The sequence below is a fragment of the Drosophila sechellia genome, unplaced genomic scaffold (genome assembly GCF_004382195.2).
Source record: "Drosophila sechellia strain sech25 unplaced genomic scaffold, ASM438219v1 U_26, whole genome shotgun sequence".
Classification (NCBI taxonomy): Eukaryota; Metazoa; Arthropoda; class Insecta; order Diptera; family Drosophilidae; genus Drosophila; species Drosophila sechellia.
Genome location: NW_022611201.1, coordinates 53,447 through 62,099, shown reverse-complemented (window position 1 = coordinate 62,099; position 8,653 = coordinate 53,447). Strand labels below are relative to the sequence as shown.

General features: G+C 34.9%; 4 non-coding genes across 4 annotated transcripts; all 4 read right to left on the bottom strand.

Moving 5' to 3' along the window:
* Positions 1 to 1,383: 1,383 nt before the first annotated feature.
* On the bottom strand, positions 1,384 to 1,562 carry LOC116802949. Its single transcript, XR_004363269.1, has one exon. It is a non-coding gene; the product is annotated as a 5.8S ribosomal RNA (ribosomal RNA).
* A 687-nt stretch (positions 1,563 to 2,249) lies between these two features.
* Positions 2,250 to 4,245, bottom strand: LOC116802951. Its single transcript, XR_004363271.1, has one exon. It is a non-coding gene; the product is annotated as a small subunit ribosomal RNA (ribosomal RNA).
* Positions 4,246 to 5,659: 1,414 nt separating this feature from the next.
* LOC116802957 lies at positions 5,660 to 5,838 on the bottom strand. Its single transcript, XR_004363275.1, has one exon. It is a non-coding gene; the product is annotated as a 5.8S ribosomal RNA (ribosomal RNA).
* Positions 5,839 to 6,525: 687 nt separating this feature from the next.
* Positions 6,526 to 8,520, bottom strand: LOC116802952. The gene has a single exon (XR_004363272.1). It is a non-coding gene; the product is annotated as a small subunit ribosomal RNA (ribosomal RNA).
* Between the last annotated feature and the right edge of the window lie 133 nt (positions 8,521 to 8,653).

Sequence of the window (8,653 nt, the reverse complement as noted above, 5' to 3'; positions counted from 1 at the left end):
AGTATAGTTCACCATCTTTCGGGTCACAGCATATATGCTCAAGGTACGTTCCAGTTAGAGGCATAAATAATATAAATATACATTATACATAACTATATAGAACGCCCCGGGATTGTGTTAATTAGCTATAAATAGCTAAAAAACTAATCCCATTATTAGTCAAGTTAATTACGCTATTAGGTTTACATCCCAATAACTTGCACATATGTTAGACTCCTTGGTCCGTGTTTCAAGACGGGTCCGAAGGTATCCTGAATCTTTCGCATTGTTAATCATACAAGAGCATATAATAAACACAAAAATCAATGATAATTATGCCATTATATAATTCCGAAAAATTAACGCCCTGTAATAATATAAATCTATCAGCACTTTATCAAATTAATAACATTTATTCTGTGTTAAATGCAAGCAATTTAATTGGAATAAACTATAAGTTATATTTTATGATAAATTTGGGATATGCTAATAGATTACAATGTCCTTATATGGAAAAAATGCACATTATTCTTAATAATATATAACGAGATAACGGATATTCAGGTTCATCGGGCTTAACCTCTAAGCAGTTTCACGTACTGTTTAACTCTCTATTCAGAGTTCTTTTCAACTTTCCCTCACGGTACTTGTTTACTATCGGTCTCATGGTTATATTTAGTTTTAGATGGAGTTTACCACCCACTTAGTGCTGCACTATCAAGCAACACGACTCTTTGGAAACATCATCTAGCAATCATTATCGTTATACGGGCCTGGCACCCTCTATGGGTAAATGGCCTCATTTAAGAAGGACTTAAATCATTAATTTCTCATACTAGAATATTGACGCTCCATACACTGCATCTCACATTTGCCATATAGACAAAGTGACTTAGTGCTGAACTGTTTTCTTTTCGCTCGCCGCTACTAAGAAAATCCTTGTTAGTTTCTTTTCCTCCCCTAATTAATATGCTTAAATTCAGGGGGTAGTCCCATATGAGTTGAGGTTGTATATATAACTATATTTTGCCATAAATTCTTTATATATAAATGATAAAACAATCAATTAAATTCGTTATAAATAGTTCCAATAGTTCTTGTAAGCAAAGTTATTTTTTATCCATTTAACGAACCAACGAAGAATAATAACAAAACCAAGATTTTTCTTTTTCCGAATCATTAATAAGAGACAATTCTAGATGAAAATATTTCAATTTTTTATGCTAGACATTTCTCAGTATTATTTGATTGAAAAAGAAAATATTTCTCTTCGTTTTTCACATTCAAATGTGAGATAATGTTTTTCATTTCTTTTTTAATATTATGAATAAAATCATTATTTAATCCAATAATATACCATATGCTTATAAAAAATTTATAAACAACTTAATTAGCATAGTCTTACAACCCTCAACCATATGTAGTCCAAGCAGCACTATAAAATTAATTAAAGTACATAACAGCATGGACTGCGATATGCGTTCAAAATGTCGATGTTCATGTGTCCTGCAGTTCACACGATGACTCACAGTTTGCTGCGTTCTTCATCGACCCATGAGCCGAGTGATCCACCGCTTAGAGTTTTATAATTCAATTTTAAATAATGTCAATATTGTTTTTATTGAAAGAAATTAAAAATACACCATTTTACTGGCATATATGAATTCCTTCAATAAATTTATTTTTATACCTAAAATAAATGTTGCGAAATGTCTTAGTTTCATATAAGCATTATGTATCATAATAATCTGGTTATGGTTTGCTATTTTGGGTGACACATACTGCAAAATTTATATAAAACATTAACCTGATGGATGACAGGTACAAACATTGTATATTTTAGGTTGTTGCATTAGCCAACGTATGCTCATAACATAGATGAACAATACATATTCGCAACGCGTGTATATTATGGTCCATATACACACACACTTATTTTGATTACCACACATTCAAAATTATTTTTATTTTAATTCGACTTCTACTTTCGAATTTAGTTTAGTTTCTTCGATTTCCATTTTCGAGAATTTGTTTTTATAGGAAACGCCGTTGTTGTAGTAAGTACTGCCACAAATACGCACAGCAACATTAATAATGTTAAAGTCTTTTTATGAGGTTGCCAAGCCCCACATATAAAATAAAAGCCATCTTCATTTTATTTTGACTTTAACTTTTGATTCCGTGGAATCATTTTGTAATATTTTTATTTTGGTAAATTGTATTTATTTGTATAATAACAAATATTTATTAACGATAAGGATATTATACAATAATGATCCTTCCGCAGGTTCACCTACGGAAACCTTGTTACGACTTTTACTTCCTCTAAATAATCAAGTTCGGTCAACTTTTGCGAAACAACCGTAACACGCAAGGCGTCACAGTGATCACGTCCGGAGACCTCACTAAATAATTCAATCGGTAGTAGCGACGGGCGGTGTGTGTACAAAGGGCAGGGACGTAATCAATGCGAGTTAATGACTCACACTTACTGGGAATTCCAAGTTCATGTGAACAGTTTCAGTTCACAATCCCAAGCATGAAAGTGGTTCAGCGGTTTACCCGGACCTCTCGGTCTAGGAAATACACGTTGATACTTTCATTGTAGCGCGCGTGCAGCCCAGGACATCTAAGGGCATCACAGACCTGTTATTGCTCAATCTCATTATTGCTAGACGCAATTTGTCCATTTAAGAAGCTAGTGTCCTTATAATGGGACAAACCAACAGGTACGGCTCCACTTACATAAACACATTCAAACACAATAAACATTTTACTGCCACCATGAATGAAGGCTACATAAGCTTCAGCACCATAATCCTGAAGATATCTATTTAATATATTTGAGTCTCGTTCGTTATCGGAATTAACCAGACAAATCACTCCACGAACTAAGAACGGCCATGCACCACCACCCATAGATTCGAGAAAGAGCTATCAATCTGTCTTACACACTTATGTTCGGACCTGGTAAGTTTTCCCGTGTTGAGTCAAATTAAGCCGCAGGCTCCACTCCTGGTGGTGCCCTTCCGTCAATTCCTTTAAGTTTCAGCTTTGCAACCATACTTCCCCGGAGCCCAAAAGCTTTGGTTTCCCGGGAAGCGACTGAGAGAGCCATAAAAGTAGCTACACCCAATTGCTAGCTGGCATCGTTTATGGTTAGAACTAGGGCGGTATCTGATCGCCTTCGAACCTCTAACTTTCGTTCTTGATTAATGAAAACATCTTTGGCAAATGCTTTCGCTTAAGTTAGTCTTACGACGGTCCAAGAATTTCACCTCTCGCGTCGTAATACTAATGCCCCCAAACTGCTTCTATTAATCATTACCTCTTGATCTGAAAACCAATGAAAGCAGAACAGAGGTCTTATTTCATTATCCCATGCACAGAATATTCAGGCATTTGAAGCCTGCTTTAAGCACTCTAATTTGTTCAAAGTAATAGTACCGGCCCACAATAACACTCGTTTAAGAGCACTAAAGCAGGTTTTTAAATAGGAGGAACATATGAAAAAATACAAGTATTTAATCACATATAAGAACTCCACCGGTAATACGCTTACATACATAAAGGTATAGTACTAACCACAATTGTAAGTTGTACTACCCGTATGAAGCACAAGTTCAACTACGAACGTTTTAACCGCAACAACTTTAATATACGCTATTGGAGCTGGAATTACCGCGGCTGCTGGCACCAGACTTGCCCTCCAATTAGTCCTTGTTAAAGGATTTAAAGTGTACTCATTCCAATTACAGGGCCTCGGATATGAGTCCTGTATTGTTATTTTTCGTCACTACCTCCCCGAGCTGGGAGTGGGTAATTTACGCGCCTGCTGCCTTCCTTAGATGTGGTAGCCGTTTCTCAGGCTCCCTCTCCGGAATCGAACCCTGATTCCCCGTTACCCGTTGCAACCATGGTAGTCCTAGATACTACCATCAAAAGTTGATAGGGCAGACATTTGAAAGATCTGTCGTCGGTACAAGACCATACGATCTGCATGTTATCTAGAGTTCAACCAATATAACGATCTTGCGATCGCTTGGTTTTAGCCTAATAAAAGCACATGTCCCATAAGGTTCATGTTTTAATTGCATGTATTAGCTCTAGAATTACCACAGTTATCCAAGTAACTGTTAACGATCTAAGGAACCATAACTGATATAATGAGCCTTTTGCGGTTTCACTTTTAATTCGTGTGTACTTAGACATGCATGGCTTAATCTTTGAGACAAGCATATAACTACTGGCAGGATCAACCAGAATAATGTTTTTCCTTCATATTCCATTCATATTTTTTGAATCGAAATAAGCAATATAATAGATATATAGATTTTTCACTTTATATAATTCCATGATTTTTATTATATTGAATAAAATTCAATATTTCGCCTTTGGGTAAAATTTTAAATATATAAATATAAGTAAAAAATCTATTCGATTACGGCCATTTTTATATAGCATTCGTAATCCATATTTTCATTTTTAATTTATACTTGTTTTACCAATATAACAAGAATTTCATATAATTATTGTAATATATATGTTTCTATAATTTTATCTTTTTATATATACATATTTCATTATAAAATATCATTTTATTTCCAACATACATAATTATTGTATCCACACATGTACAATTTTTGTTTAACCAATATAAATATTAAGTTAAATCATTTGCATTTTGAAGATAAATTTAAAATTTATCTCTTTTCATATATCTCTCTGGTAATATATAACATAAAACCAAGCGCATATGATAATATTTCCACATTTAATATATAATTTTATATTTCTTTCATAAGAATCCATATTTGTATTATACCGTAACGATATAATAATCCAACTATACGGCAGGTAATAAATTAATATCTGCCTGCCTCCAAAAATTAACGATAATATATGGAAACGATTTGTTATTCTATATATAATAGAAACTTGACTTTTGTTTCAACGATATTATCTAAAAAGCGTATATTCCTATTATCCGCGGAGCCAAGTCCCGTGTTCTATAGAACTGAGAAACAAATTTGTACGGATAATAATATACTTTATTTTATGTAACCAATATAAACATAATCCGAAATAAATATTTCGAATAATGCGGGAGGTCGGCAACCACTGCCTACCTATAGTAGTTTTTGAACCCGCTGTCCTCAAACCGGGTATTTTCAATTCCGTTTGCCACCCAACATACGGTCTATTCTCTTATATATTAAGAGATTATAGGAACATTTCATTTTTTTTCCATTATTCATATATAATATGATTATTTTTTTCTTTATACATATAATAAATATTAATTTTTATATGTTTATTATTTAATTTACTCATATTATTGCCAAAATCATATGAATACATATGTTTTGAACAATATGAGAGGTCGGCAACCACTGCCTACCTATAGTAGTTTTTGAACCCTCTGTCGTAATTCCGGTCGTTTACACTACTATACCCTCTCACTATAATGGCTTTTCTCTATAATACTAAGAGAATGTGGGACTATTTCAGCATTTTTTTTTCTTATACATATAATAATTAATCATTTTCATATGTATATTATTTAATTTACTCATATAATTGCCAAATTCATATGAATACATAAGTTTTGAACAATATGAGAGGTCGGCAACCACTGCCTACCTATAGTAGTTTTTGAACCCTCATTAGCATAGTCTTACAACCCTCAACCATATGTAGTCCAAGCAGCACTATAAAATTAATTAAAGTACATAACAGCATGGACTGCGATATGCGTTCAAAATGTCGATGTTCATGTGTCCTGCAGTTCACACGATGACGCACAGTTTGCTGCGTTCTTCATCGACCCATGAGCCGAGTGATCCACCGCTTAGAGTTTTATAATTCAATTTTATATAATGTCAATATTGTTTTTATTGAAAGAAATTAAAAATACACCATTTTACTGGCATATATCAATTCCTTCAATAAATTTATTTTTATACCTAAAATAAATGTTGCGAAATGTCTTAGTTTCATATAAGCATTATGTATCATAATAATCTGGTTATGGTTTGCTATTTTGGGTGACACATACTGCAAAATTTATATAAAACATTAACCTGATGGATGACAGGTACAAACATTGTATATTTTAGGTTGTTGCATTAGCCAACGTATGCTCATAACATAGATGAACAATACATATTCGCAACGCGTGTATATTATGGTCCATATACACACACACTTATTTTGATTACCACACATTCAAAATTATTTTTATTTTAATTCGACTTCTACTTTCGAATTTAGTTTAGTTTCTTCGATTTCCATTTTCGAGAATTTGTTTTTAATGGAAACGCCGTTGTTGTAGTAAGTACTGCCACAAATACGCACAGCAACATTAATAATGTTAAAGTCTTTTTATGAGGTTGCCAAGCCCCACATATAAAATAAAAGCCATCTTCATTTTATTTTGACTTTAACTTTTGATTCCGTGGAATCATTTTGTAATATTTTTATTTTGGTAAATTGTATTTATTTGTATTATAACAAATATTTATTAACTATAAGGATATTATACAATAATGATCCTTCCGCAGGTTAACCTACGGAAACATTGTTACGACTTTTACTTCCTCTAAATAATCAAGTTCGGTCAACTTTTGCGAAACAACCGTAACACGCAAGGCGTCACAGTGATCACGTCCGGAGACCTCACTAAATAATTCAATCGGTAGTAGCGACGGGCGGTGTGTGTACAAAGGGCAGGGACGTAATCAATGCGAGTTAATGACTCACACTTACTGGGAATTCCAAGTTCATGTGAACAGTTTCAGTTCACAATCCCAAGCATGAAAGTGGTTCAGCGGTTTACCCGGACCTCTCGGTCTAGGAAATACACGTTGATACTTTCATTGTAGCGCGCGTGCAGCCCAGGACATCTAAGGGCATCACAGACCTGTTATTGCTCAATCTCATTATTGCTAGACGCAATTTGTCCATTTAAGAAGCTAGTGTCCTTATAATGGGACAAACCAACAGGTACGGCTCCACTTACATAAACACATTCAAACACAATAAACATTTTACTGCCACCATGAATGAAGGCTACATAAGCTTCAGCACCATAATCCTGAAGATATCTATTTAATATATTTGAGTCTCGTTCGTTATCGGAATTAACCAGACAAATCACTCCACGAACTAAGAACGGCCATGCACCACCACCCATAGATTCGAGAAAGAGCTATCAATCTGTCTTACACACTTATGTTCGGACCTGGTAAGTTTTCCCGTGTTGAGTCAAATTAAGCCGCAGGCTCCACTCCTGGTGTTGCCCTTCCGTCAATTCCTTTAAGTTTCAGCTTTGCAACCATACTTCCCCGGAGCCCAAAAGCTTTGGTTTCCCGGGAAGCGACTGAGAGAGCCATAAAAGTAGCTACACCCAATTGCTAGCTGGCATCGTTTATGGTTAGAACTAGGGCGGTATCTGATCGCCTTCGAACCTCTAACTTTCGTTCTTGATTAATGAAAACATCTTTGGCAAATGCTTTCGCTTAAGTTAGTCTTACGACGGTCCAAGAATTTCACCTCTCGCGTCGTAATACTAATGCCCCAAACTGCTTCTATTAATCATTACCTCTTGATCTGAAAACCAATGAAAGCAGAACAGAGGTCTTATTTCATTATCCCATGCACAGAATATTCAGGCATTTGAAGCCTGCTTTAAGCACTCTAATTTGTTCAAAGTAATAGTACCGGCCCACAATAACACTCGTTTAAGAGCACTAGTGCAGGTTTTTAAATAGGAGGAACATATGAAAAAATACAAGTATTTAATCACATATAAGAACTCCACCGGTAATACGCTTACATACATAAAGGTATAGTACTAACCACAATTGTAAGTTGTACTACCCGTATGAAGCACAAGTTCAACTACGAACGTTTTAACCGCAACAACTTTAATATACGCTATTGGAGCTGGAATTACCGCGGCTGCTGGCACCAGACTTGCCCTCCAATTGGTCCTTGTTAAAGGATTTAAAGTGTACTCATTCCAATTACAGGGCCTCGGATATGAGTCCTGTATTGTTATTTTTCGTCACTACCTCCCCGAGCTGGGAGTGGGTAATTTACGCGCCTGCTGCCTTCCTTAGATGTGGTAGCCGTTTCTCAGGCTCCCTCTCCGGAATCGAACCCTGATTCCCCGTTACCCGTTGCAACCATGGTAGTCCTAGATACTACCATCAAAAGTTGATAGGGCAGACATTTGAAAGATCTGTCGTCGGTACAAGACCATACGATCTGCATGTTATCTAGAGTTCAACCAATATAACGATCTTGCGATCGCTTGGTTTTAGCCTAATAAAAGCACATGTCCCATAAGGTTCATGTTTTAATTGCATGTGTTAGCTCTAGAATTACCACAGTTATCCAAGTAACTGTTAACGATCTAAGGAACCATAACTGATATAATGAGCCTTTTGCGGTTTCACTTTTAATTCGTGTGTACTTAGACATGCATGGCTTAATCTTTGAGACAAGCATATAACTACTGGCAGGATCAACCAGAATAATGTTTTTCCTTCATATTCCATTCATATTTTTTGAATCGAAATAAGCAATATAATAGATATATAGATTTTTCACTTTATATAATTCCATGATTTTTATTATATTGAATAAAATTCAATATTTCGCCTTTGGG